The 8373-nt window shown below is 44.8% G+C and overlaps 1 long non-coding RNA gene across 1 annotated transcript; it reads right to left on the reverse strand.

Moving 5' to 3' along the window:
- Window positions 1–2388: 2388 nt before the first annotated feature.
- LOC125947629 (uncharacterized) lies at window positions 2389–5069 on the reverse strand. The gene is made up of 3 exons (XR_007468461.1): window positions 5052–5069; window positions 4372–4491; window positions 2389–4255 (listed from the first exon to the last, which is right to left on the reverse strand). It is a non-coding gene; the product is annotated as an uncharacterized LOC125947629 (long non-coding RNA).
- Between the last annotated feature and the right edge of the window lie 3304 nt (window positions 5070–8373).

Here is an 8373-nt window from a genome sequence, read left to right on the forward strand (position 1 = left end):
TAGCGTGGGCAGCTTGCAGACCAATAATCTCTCTTTTGTCCGTCTTCCTGAAAAGAGAAATGACAAAGCCATGACACACATGTAAGCAAAAAATGGTGAAACAAAAGTTAGTCCCATAAATGAAGAAAAATCACGGTTCTAGTTGAAGTGTTCAGAAACATACCCTGTGAGGATTCTGGCCCTTGATGTTACTTCCAGTGGAGACACGTTCACGGTTGACTTCTATGTCCAGAGACAATAGAGTCCAAAGCGATGACTCCAAATATGAGCAGCGTCTTGGAGGCTGGAGTCGAAAGAAAAATGAGCCTCAATTACTATGCTGGAAGTGTGCGTGAGTTTGTGATTCATGTATGACAGAGAACAGTGCACGAAATGCTTCATGACAGAAAAACGCACAAACACTGTTTTGAGTGTGCATTTCTTTCAGTGGTGTCCTTGTGTGGGCTGTGCTTAGTCAAGTCTCGATTAGATGACAATTGTTTCTGCCAGATACTAGTAATAAACACAGTCATTTTATTATCTCTCAAATGCAGTTAATCGAACTGTATCACCGGAAGTACACTTGTCACTAATGTGCAGTGAATTTATCGCGCTGTATCATTTATGCAGAAACAGCCAAAACTTTATTATTTATGCTGTACTCATGTTAGCAATTTTAGCAACTTGGCAAAGTAGCAAGAGCCTCGTTTGAATTGCTTTGGAAGGGCAATAACTTTAGAATTATTACTATTTTCTACTTTTAAGAAATGACGACAGGAATCTGCTTTATCCGCCTCGCATGCAAAGAAATTCAAAGTTGAAAATGCGAAGCACTGCTTTTTTACTCACCGGCGCACAAGCCCAGGGGCTGCAAGGTTAATCCGCTTTCGTGGGTAGTCTTCAAGCAGACTGTGCTCGGTTCCAGCGATGAATTTTCGTGCTGGCCAGCACTTTTTTTTCGAGCAACCAGACGCAACGCGGCCAAACGCGGCAGATCACAAACGGCGGAAGCCGTGCATGCAGCCGCCAGTGAAACGCCGCAGCTGAGAAAGTTCACCGTCTTTAAACACGTTCGCTTGGTGGCAGCTATCGAATGTTGGACGCATAAACTGGCTGAGGTATTATTGATATCTAATTAAAATGAACCTGCGTGATGCTGCTCAAAGGAAACGACCACCCCGTTCGCAAATATAACCGCCGTACAATTTGAATCGATAAACGGCACGGACTGCAATCGATACCAGTGGGCTGCCGCTAATCACATGTCAGTGAGGCCTCAAAACCTTTATTCAAGTAACAAAGCACGGACTTTAATAACATAAGTCCAATAAAAACAATAGACTCCTTATTTTGTAAAAAAATGACACTGTAATTGTGTTTGTCGGTTATTATATGTACATTAAAAGCTCAAATATTGAGTCGTGTTGAGCGCCCCTAGCAGAAAAAATACAAACTAAAGTATTCGACCAAATTACAGTAGCTCCACTTGCGCGCTTATGCTGGAACGCGCCGCGGTTGATTTTTCGCCCTCTGTGGCCATTTGGTGAACTCGAGAGTTTCCGGGGCCTGGGTTGAGCCTCATCCATCCATCCTAATATCATCATCATTACGCAGTGAGCAATATGGCCGCTACGGTAGCAGAAAGTTGGTTCTTTATTCTATGGTAGCAGTTCGTACGTAGGGCTCGTCGCGCTGCTCGCTCGCTGGTTTTGGGCGTTTTGTTACCGCTTTAGGGGCGGTATTCGTGTGTTCTGTACTGTAACATGACTACAGATATCTTCATTATGTCGCCAGGTGACCGAGAGGCCTCAACTGGCAATAAAACACTTCAAACAAGTAAGCTCACATTGTTTATTGTCAATGGTGAATGAGGCAGTACATGCTCAATTTTCGTACAGCTCAGGTGGACTTAATGTTGTCCGTCACTGAGTTTACAACATACAGAAACACAGATAACCATCTATTTATTGGGACCCAAAGCTGAAATCGAGCGAAGTTTTCTCATCGTGTTCGGCGTGCCGTAAAGCAGGGAGAACGAAGGTTCAGATATACGTAGCTACCCTCGTAATTGTATTGCGTACAGTGCTGCTTGACGTTTTATATTCTCTGCGTTCGACGATTTCAGCTAGATTAAAGGAAGGAACACAAAAAATTGCTCCGCAAAAATGTACTGTCAGCAAGATAAGCTCGAGGTGCAATGTCTCATTGCTCTCATAACACATTGGCGAGAGGCACGAAGTGTAGGAGAAGGGGGGGGGGGGGGTCGTTATGCTAAATTTTACATCACATTTTCTGCTCTTGATATTTTTCTGCTGCACATATAGTGTTCAGGTGCGGCAGCAAAGGCTTCGACACAAGTGGAGTACTTGTAAGGAAACCAAGGAACGTTATGGAGACAGCACTGCTTACAAGGACTTCTGGAAATATTGTGTGAATAAACAAGGACACTAAATCAACATATAAGCGAGCCCAATTAATGCTCACACATCCTTGGAAAATGGAGTTTGTGGTTTCATGTTGAAAAAGAATCTCGGTATATGTATTCAAACACAGCAAAGAGGTTGCAAGGAGATGAACACTTCAGTTGAGTAACAGGTGAGCAAGGGAAGCCTCAGCTTGGAGCCAGCGTTTCACCAAGCAAACATATTTGTGAGGGCCGAGACGAAGACAAGTTCCCACGCTGAGGTTTCCCTTGCTCGTTCACAGTTGATTAGCTGAATGTTAAGCTGAACTTATTCTGCGAGTAAATTTCAAAATATTTTTGGGAGCACACTGTGCGCAGGTTTTGTCATCTGCTGTTTGAAGAGAAAGAAAATTTGCTTTTAGTGATTTCTCAAGTTTGTGAAGTGTGAAATAGGCTGGCCAGTTGTTTGAGCTTGCCTTTTCTAGCTATCTCTTATGGTGCAGTACTAGCCTAGTTATTGATTTCATGCAAACTGTATATGAGCCTTTTGTAGTAAACAAATGTAAAATCATGCGCATTTCCAGATCTAATTCTAATCCTAGCGCTTGCCATGCTAACGTTCCCTTAGATTTTGTCATGTCATATAAATATCTCAGTGTACACATTACAAATAACTTAAATTGGACCTATAATATAGAGTACGTCATTAGCAGTGCTAATCACATGCTCGGGTACTTATGGCGCAACTTTTCCAAAGCACTGTCTACTTTAGAACTACAGCTTTACAAGACTAATTCGCTGGAAACTTGAATATGCATCTGCAATATGGGATGCCAGTCGCGTTAATCTTATTACTTCACTTGAACTAGTACACAGTAACTCTACTCCGTTTCATTATTTCTAATTATAACCGTACCGCAAGTATAACTTCAATGTAAACTGGCCTAGCACTCATTCCACTAGCTAATCGCCGGAAAGTCGGCCATCTTTCGCTATTTCATAAAATTTTCTGTCACACCACACTTCATGACTTCATACTGCGGCCTCAGTGCATTTCAAACTGAGTCAATCATCACAGTAAGGTAGGAATTGATTCATGTAACACGAAGTCTTTCTTTCATGCCCCGTACATCTCAGAAATGGAACCACCAAGTATCGTAGCCATCACAGATAACAAACATTTTTTGCAAAACATTAGCAAACATTGTATAATCAGGAGAATCATTATGTTACAAGAACTCACTACACTTGTTTGTTTTACTCTACTACTTTGTAACCACTCCCCTCTTTAATGCCTGTGCCCCTGAGGGTACTTTAAGCAAAAAATAAAATGAAGAGTGACTGCCAGAGTTTCAGTCAACATGAAGTGTCATTTCCTTAAAATTGCATTAAGTGCTTTTGATCATTTTAAAATTCTTTGCATTTTCATGTATCAAATTATCGTTGTGAGGGAGCATGTGATACTTTGTGGTACTAATGCCCGTCAAATTGATTTGCAAAGAGCACATGACAGAGTTTGTGCATTAGCAAGTAGGAGCTTGCTACATTGTTTCTGTTCTGGTCGTCATGGCTATAATGACTGCAAAAGAAACAAGTTGGGACTCAACATGTTACTTCTCCGATTGTCATAAAGCGCCCTTAAAAGCAACTAAGCTTGTATGTCAAATTTCTCATTCCCGCTCAGTATGATACAGAACTGTAGACTGCTGTTTTCCTAATAGGGCTCACACCTCTCTATCTGGTAAACTTCCAAACATTTCATAGTGAGGCACGTAGTTCAAGAGGACTTGTTGTCATTATGGTGACGGTTGAGCATCTTGTGGCTTAGCGTGGGCAGCTTGCAGACCAATAATCTCTCTTTTGTCCGTCTTCCTGAAAAGAGAAATGACAAAGCCATGACACACATGCAAGCAAAAAATGGTGAAACAAAAGTTAGTCCCATAAATGAAGAAAAATCACGGTTCTAGTTGAAGTGTTCAGAAACATACCCTGTGAGGATTCTGGCCCTTGATGTTACTTCCAGTGGAGACACGTTCACGGTTGACTTCTATGTCCAGAGACAATAGAGTCCAAAGCGATGACTCCAAATATGAGCAGCGTCTTGGAGGCTGGAGTCGAAAGAAAAATGAGCCTCAATTACTATGGTGGAAGTGTGCATGAGTTTGTGATTCATGTATGACAGAGAACAGTGCACGAAACGCTCCATGACAGAAAAATGCACAAACACACACACACACAACACTGTTTTGAGTGTGCATTTCTTTCAGTGGTGTCCTCGTGCGGGCTGTGCTTAGTCAAGTCTCGATTAGATGACAATTGTTTCTGCCAGATACTAGTAATAAACACAGTCATTTTGTTATGTCTCAAATGCAGTTAATCCAACTGTATCACCAGAAGTACACTTGTCACTAATGTGCAGTGAACTTATCGCGGTGTATCATTTATGCAGAAACAGCCAAAACTTTATTATTTATGCTGTACTCATGTTAGCAATTTTAGCAACTTGGCAAAGTAGCAAGAACCTCGTTTTAATTGCTTTGGAAGGGCAATGACTTTATAATTATTACTATTTTATACTTTTAAGAAATGACGACAGGAATCTGCTCTATCCGCCTCGCACGCAAAGAAATTCAAAGTTGAAAATGCGAAGCACTGCTGTTTTACTCACCGGCGCACAAGCCCAGGGGCTGCAAGGTTAATCCGCTTTCGTGGATAGTCTTCAAGCAGACTGTGCTCGGTTCCAGCGATGAATTTTCGTGCTGGCCAGCACTTTTTTTTCGAGCAACCAGACGCAACGCGGCCAGACGCGGCAGATCACAAACGGCGGAAGCCGTGCATGCAGCCGCCAGTGAAACGCCGCAGCTGATAAAGTTCACCGTCTTTTAACACGTTCGCTTGGTAGCAGCTATCGAATGTTGGACGCATAAACTGGCTGAGGTATTATTGATATCTAATTAAAATGAACCTGCGTGATGCTGCTCAAAGTAAACGACCACCCCGTTCGCAAATATAACCGCCGTACAATTTCAATCGATAAACGGCAAGGACTGCAATCGATACCAGTGGGCTGCCGCTGATCACATGTCAGTGAGGCCTCAAAACCTTTATTCAAGTAACAAAGCACGGACTTTAATAACAGAAGTTCAATAAAAACAATAGACTGCTTATTTTGTAAAAAAAAATGACACTGTAACTGTGTTTGTCTGTTATTATATGTACATTAATAGCTCAAATATTGAGTCGTGTTGAGCGCCCCTAGCAGAAAAAAATACTAACTAAAGTATTCGACCAAATTACAGTAGCTCCACTTGCGCGCTTATGTTGGAACTAGAGTGTACTAGATGGTCGAGTGGGCCGAACGGCGCTCTGCCGCTGAGGCGCCGCGTGTGGAAAAATAGTACGAGGGCGCTGCGAGCGAACTGGATTGGGGCGGACACGCGCTCCGCGGCATATTCAACGTACTTTCGCTGCGGGTGCCGAGGCCGATTGCGCATAGTACGCTCTTAAAATAGTGCTTTATTTCAACTGCAAATTTATGTTTACACCATTTTGCTAAACATATATATTTGAGGTATGGATTATACAACGCGACGTCTTCAATTTTGCTGTCGTTGTCAAGCGCGTCGTCTGCTAGCGAGCGCGGGACGCCCAGTTTTTCTCGCAGAACCTCTGTGCAGTACATTTTTTTTTTTTTTTAATGTTTTAGTTGCTTCGGTGTGCCCATGACTCTTGACGGCCGGTACCAAATGTAGTTTTAGCCAGGTGAACTGCTGTTTTTACCACTGTCCTCTATAAGTAACTGGTATCTCCGCACCATGAAGGCTACGTTGAAAACATTATTATTGATACCGTGTCATTTTACGCGCGCTTCTTGTTGCTGGATATTGATCAGGGACAATGATCGAAGAAAACAATATGAGAGTGTAATAAACCAGGTTTATTAACTGCGTGGCGCGAAGAATGACCAATGTGTTTCTAGGTAATTAAACCAAAGGTACGTCATATATATATATATATATATATATATATATATATATATATATTGTCACGTGCAACAGAAGGCCTTCAGAGCAAGAAGTCCTGCACCGGCAGAGACGAGTACTAGCCAGGAAGATGGCTGACCCCAAAAACGAAAAACCTCTTCTTCTTCTCTCCTTGCCTGAATACTGGCTCGCGCTCGCCGCAGCTCGAGACCTCGTGGCATTTTCCCCCTGTGAAAAAAACGGGCATCGTCCCGATGCTAGCGCTGGTCGACGTAGGTAGAGGGAAAGAAAAAAAAGGGAAGGAACATAAAGTAAGCACAAGTGGGGGGTGAGGGAGAGAAAAATAAAGTACATCATAAAGTTGAGACGCTGTAGCACTATCGCGCGAAATAAGGTTTGAGTCGTACAACGTGCACAATCTCCGAGTGCTGCCTTCGACGCTGGGGTGACATGGCACTATCCGGGAGAACCTCGTAGTTCACGTCACTAACGCGACGCAGCACTTTGTAGGGTCCAAAGTAGCGACTGAGCAGTTTCTCTGACAACCCCTGGCGGCGCACCGGCGTCCACACCCAAACTTGATCGCCCGGGTGGTATTCCACTTGGCGATGGCGAAGATTGTAGCGACGTGCATCTACACTCTGCTGTTGCGTGATGTGTAGGCGTGCCAATTGGCGAGCTTCTTCGGCGTACTGCGTAAATTGCTCAGCGTCAGGGGTGAGCAGCGCGTCATAATCGTGTGGAAGCATCGCATCCAGCATAGTCTGAACCTCACGTCCATAGACAAGACGAAACGGCGTGAATCGCGTCGTCTCCTGGATGGCAGAGTTGTACGCAAATGTTACGTACGGTAGAACCTGATCCCACGTCTTGTGTTGTACATCGGCGTACATGGATAACATGTCGGCGATGGTTTTGTTCAATCGTTCCGTCAACCCGTTGGTCTGCGGATGATATGCAGTGGTCTTGCGATGGCTCGTGTAGCTTAGCTTGAATACGTCGTCAATAAGCTGGGCCGTGAAAGCTGTGCCTCTGTCAGTGATCACGTAAGACGGGGCTCCATGTCGAAGAACGATCTGGTCTATAAAGAACTGGGCAACATCGGCAGCCGTAGCGCGTGGTAGAGCCCTTGTCTCGGCGTATCTGGTTAAGTAATCTGTGGCGACTACGATCCACTTGTTGCCGGCTGATGATAGTGGAAAAGGCCCGAGTAAATCCATGCCTATTTGATCGAATGGTGCCCTGGGTGGTGCGATCGGTTGCAGCAGCCCCGCGGGCTTCAGTGGCGGGGATTTGCGGCGTTGACATTCCCGACAACTCTTGACGTAGCGCTTTACAGATGTAGATAGTTTGGGCCAGTAGTACGCCTGTTGAACTCTGGCGAGAGTTCGGGAGGAGCCTAAGTGACCAGATGTGGGCTCGTCATGGCAGGCAAGAAGAATGTCGTCGCGCATGTCAGCAGGTATGACGAGAAGGTAGGGTTTGCCGTTGCTGTTCGAGTTTTTCTTATACAGGACACCTCTTCGAAGGCAGAAGGACGAGAGACTGCGAGAAAGGCGTCGAGGTATGGGAGAGTTGCGTCCTTCGAGGTTCTCGATGATTGCGCGGATTTCGGTATCCTCGCGCTGTCGTGCAATCAAGTCCGTTGCGGTGAGGGCCCCAAGGAATCCACTGTCATCCTCAGCGGCCGGATCACAAACATCGGTGGGTGCACGCGACAACGAATCCGCATCTTCGTGCTTGCGGCCTGATCTGTATACGATGGTCAGATCGAATTCTTGCAGACGAAGGCTCCATCGTGCGAGTCGCCCAGCGGGGTCTCGTATATTGGTCAACCAGCACAATGAATGGTGGTCGGTCACTACTTTGAAGGGGCGATCGTAGAGGTAAGGCCGAAACTTCATGGTCGCCCATACCACTGCAAGGCACTCTTTTTCTGAGGTGGAATAGTTTGCTTCTGCGCGTGAAAGAGTACGGCTGGCGTAAGCTATCACGCGCTCTGTGCCC

Source organism: Dermacentor silvarum, chromosome 8 (genome assembly GCF_013339745.2).
Source record: "Dermacentor silvarum isolate Dsil-2018 chromosome 8, BIME_Dsil_1.4, whole genome shotgun sequence".
NCBI lineage: Eukaryota > Metazoa > Arthropoda > Arachnida > Ixodida > Ixodidae > Dermacentor > Dermacentor silvarum.